The 4400-nt window shown below is 44.3% G+C and overlaps 1 non-coding gene across 1 annotated transcript; it reads left to right on the forward strand.

Annotated features, from left to right (window-relative positions):
* The first annotated feature begins 226 nt into the window (after nucleotides 1-226).
* On the forward strand, nucleotides 227-333 carry LOC142425107 (U6 spliceosomal RNA). The gene has a single exon (XR_012779482.1). It is a non-coding gene; the product is annotated as a U6 spliceosomal RNA (small nuclear RNA).
* The last annotated feature ends 4067 nt before the right edge of the window (nucleotides 334-4400 follow it).

Raw genomic sequence — 4400 nt, forward strand, 5'->3', positions numbered from 1 at the left:
CAGACAGACTTGTGTGTGAGCACAAATGAACTACTGTCAGGAGGTTTTCAGCAATAATTCAAGAATATCGTAGAATTGGGAGTTTGAATCAATATCATTTGGACCACAAAGTAAATTTGACTTAACACTGATCTAGTCCTATGGCTAGATTTATATAGCCAAACTATTTTGTAGAAGCTGAAACATATCAAGACATATTATTCAGTTGTTCGGAAATACCTATCTAGTGTTTGCTTCAGCAGCACATATACTAAAATTGGAATAATAAACAGAAGATTAGCATGGCCCGTGAACAAGGATGATATGTAAGTCCATGAAGCTTTCCAGATTTTTGTGTGCTAAGTCCATACAGAAGGAGCACATAGACCATGTGACCTAAAGATTGTTAATAATAAAATCCAGGATCAGAGGAGCAAATTTATGACAGCTTAAATTCTGAGCATCTGGTTTTCAGAAGGCTGTGGATGAGAATGGAATCCCGAAGTTCCTCTGCAGAATCCCCATGAGGATTAAACCTCCAACCATTGACCAGGCATGTGAATAGTCTCGCCCTCAGACAGAGCACAGTGGAAAGTGGATTACTAGTTAGGCTAAAATTTAACATGCTATCATTTGTTTTCCTTTCTGACCCATTTTTCATTTGGTTCCGTTTTGTGGGTTGATATTGTACTGTGTTTTATTCTGTTGTTATCAGGGTTATTTGTATGTTTTTCTTTTTATAAAATATAGGATAGATGATTCCATAGATTCCTAACTAGATTAATAGTTTCTTATTGTTATGGCAGGGGAATGGGGGGGGGGGAGTACAAGAATGAAGAACTTGTATTGAAATTGATTGTGATGGTGATTGCACAATTCATTTTAATCTATTGAAACCATTGGATTGTATGGTGCATGAATTGTTACGGAAACCATTCTTTAAAGAACGTATCTGGTGAAGCATGTACACCATGTGATCAACACTCCTGACAGCCAGTCTGGGCTACCAACTATATTTATTGTTGATTTTTATTATTTGCTCTTAATGTTTGTTATTATGTTCCATGGATATTGATTTTATATGTTTCTACTTCCATCTCATGGGAGAGTTAGGTTTTATATTAACTTGGTGTGTGGGGGGGATGGCATGGGCAGGATTCTTCCATGACATGATCTAACATGTGTGGTCAACTCCATGATGGAATCTTCTATGAAGCAGACAAGCAGCTAATCTGTTCACAGTCTTGATACAAGGGAGGGAGGTTTCGTTGAGGCCTATTCTTCATATAAATTGACAAGGGGTGGAAGCCAGCTCAACTCTCCTGCTGGAACTGAATCCGACATCTGCTTCATCAACCTCCTGCTACACTGCCTATGAATTAAAGGAGCCCCATGGAGGGTTGACCTTAAATTCATTCAACTCCGCACTCATGAACCTGGGGTCTCCTTGCTTCATCTTCCTGCTTCCTGCTCAATACCTCTGCAGCTACAGGAGTCAGGAGAAGCCTTCATTTTATATCTGACCTATGGACTTAAAGTAGACCGGACTTACCCAGTTCTGCATCTTCCGAGCCTTTTCTTGATACCTTGAAATCATGTTCTACATGCACACACATACAAGAGTTACTGGCTTTGTCTCTCTAGAGAACACAGCCCAAAACACCCCATAATTAAAACATGTCTCTCAGAGATGGATGGAGTAAAGTAATAAGGAGAAAGTCTGGTCAGAAAAGTCCTGAGTCTTAAATAAGAATCTCAGATTAATGAGGAATTGACTTGGTCCTTCATATGGCTTGTCATACCCCTTCATAGCACCTCTACTAGGAAGAAATCCTGCCTCTCTCTTTCAGCAACACAGACCATTCTTTAGCTTGGCCTGCCATGGAGTTTACTTGAACATCAGCCTAGCATTCGAACCGCCCTCGTCTGTCAGTTTGTAGCCCAGCGGTCGCTTAGGCGACGCCAATAGCTACTGCTACTGCCACTTTAAATCCGTGCAGGGTCACCCATCTCGAACATGCTCAGCGGAGCTGGCAGACTAAGAACTGACGAGGAAGAAGGCACGGACAGGGCACGTCTGAGGAATTCGCTCCTGAAAGGGACTTCTGAATAGCTGCAGGACATTGTCTGACAGAGGGTGGGCAAAGGAAAGGCCCTCACCGTGGTTGTAGCAATGGGCTCAAATGTAAGAACCACGGGGCGGATGCCTTTGGACCAGGGGCTGTTTGTTCGGACCAGGGGCTGTTTTGTTTTGTTGTGCGTAGACCCACAGTGAGTCTGAGCCAGCTCCACAGTAGTGTTCTAAAGGAGCCCGCTGGTCTCAGTGGTTCAGGACTTGGCTACGAACCAAAAGGCTGGCAGATGAAGCCCCCGGCCCCTCCCCAGAAGAAAGCTATAGCAGTCGCCTTCGGTAGAGATTAGAAGCTTGGAGACTCTGTGGGGCCGTTCTATTCTGTCCTGCAGGGTTTTTGTGACTTGGAATCGACTCAATGGCATGAGGTCTATGGGTTTATGGCATTCTATCCACCCTCTGAGGATATAAACACACATCTCCAGGGGCATCCTAATGTTTATCTTGCCCTGGACAGATGTTTTGACTATTCAAATGACACCATTTACAAATCAAATGTGCTGCTGTTCCTTTTATAGGAGAGACGAACTCCTCAGTTTTCCACATTCCCCTTCACTCCACATTCCCTCACCCAGGACCTGCCTCTCTCATTTCGTGATGCTCTTCCGGAATGAGTGTGGACGGGCTCCACGCACCGTGCCTTCAGCATATCACACGGTTATACTTGTTATTTAAATCCTGGCCATTTAAACAAATGCACAGGGTTGTAATTTCTTGAATAGCGTTTCAGTATTTGGACCATAGGGTCACAAACTTATTGGACCTACTGCCCGCTTTTCAGAAGAAAGAAAGAAAAAATCAATGCCACCCTGCCTATTGAAAACGTTTCTCCTATAGTCCAGGATAAAGCATAGGTATCTATTTTTTTGTAACATCTCCCCACCCTGGATCCTTCCAGCGCCCTCCAGAGGGAGGTATCACCCACTTTGGGAAACACTGACCTCTGATCTAGAGAAGGGTGACTGCCACCTTCCAATGGTAGCCTTGGGGTTCATTAGGAACGAAAGACAGAAGTTGGGCCTACAGAAACAGAGAAAGGGGGGGAAGTATGAATGGGGAGAATTTGAGCAATATGAGTAAAGGGAACCCACCATAGTTTTTAAGTTGCCCTGGAAGCATAGTGGGTTATGTATTGAGCTGCTAACTGCAGGGCCAGCAGTTTGAAACCAGGAGCCTCTCCCCAGGAGAATAAGGAGGATTTGTTGGAAACCCATAGTGGCAGTTCTGCTCTGCCTTATAGTGTGGCTCTGAGCTAGAACTGACTCTACGGGAGTGAGTTCTTTTGTTTTTTTAGGTGTCTAAGGAACACAGTGATCGTTGGTGTAGAATGTTAGCCTTCTTTGTTGGAGACCAGGGTTTGATCCTCAGTCAGTGTACCTTCAGAACTTTGGAGGATTGCATGTTACTCTGGTACTTAACGGTATCAATGGAGCTTCTAGAGAAAGGAAGGAAGAAAGGGCTGGAGATCTACTTCAGAACATCAGCCTGTGAAGAACCCTGGGTCCCAGCAGTCTGATCTGAAACCCATGTGGAGTTTGGACCAGGTGGAGCTTTGTTCCATCATGCACGGGGTCACCATAGGTTGGTGCTCTATTGATGGCTGCCATAGCAACAATGAGAGCAACACAGATAGGTAAGTATGAAGGAAGCAGGCTCAAATGGGATATCTCATCCCCCTCCCCCTATTTCCATTTATCTATCTATCTATTCATTCATTCATTCATTCATTCATTCATTTTCAAACCATTTTATTAGGACACAATCCAAATATTATACCACTCAATAAGTTAATCACATCAAGCAGAGTTATACAATCTCTTCCTCAATCATCTTTAAAACATTTTTCTGCCTTCTTCTGATATCTGCTCCCCATCCCCCATCCCTCCACCGCCTCCCCTGCCATACTCCACCCAGGAACCCTTGATCTAGTCATTGTGTCTCTAGATCCACCCACTCTGGATTTCATATACTGAAAAAATCTAGTAAAACACCTGACTTTGTTAAGGATGCCTTAGTTTTGGAGTGGTCGAGATGGTTATTTATAATAACTGAGGACAAAGTCAAGAACAAACAGCAGTTGTTCTTGTCAAGCCAGGGCAGTTTTTGGGTGGGCTCAGGGCAGCAAGCCCGCTCGCCGCACTGTCCAGCAAGGGAGATCTGCATCTTTCAGGGAGGCCGCATCCACCCATGCAGATGGGCACCACCTCCATCCAGCCTGCTCTCACCTTATGGCAGCTCTCTGGGACGGCCGTCTGGAAACACCATATGGGATATAGCCTTCCTCACATAA

Source organism: Tenrec ecaudatus, chromosome 13 (assembly GCF_050624435.1).
Source record: "Tenrec ecaudatus isolate mTenEca1 chromosome 13, mTenEca1.hap1, whole genome shotgun sequence".
Taxonomy (NCBI): Eukaryota; Metazoa; Chordata; class Mammalia; order Afrosoricida; family Tenrecidae; genus Tenrec; species Tenrec ecaudatus.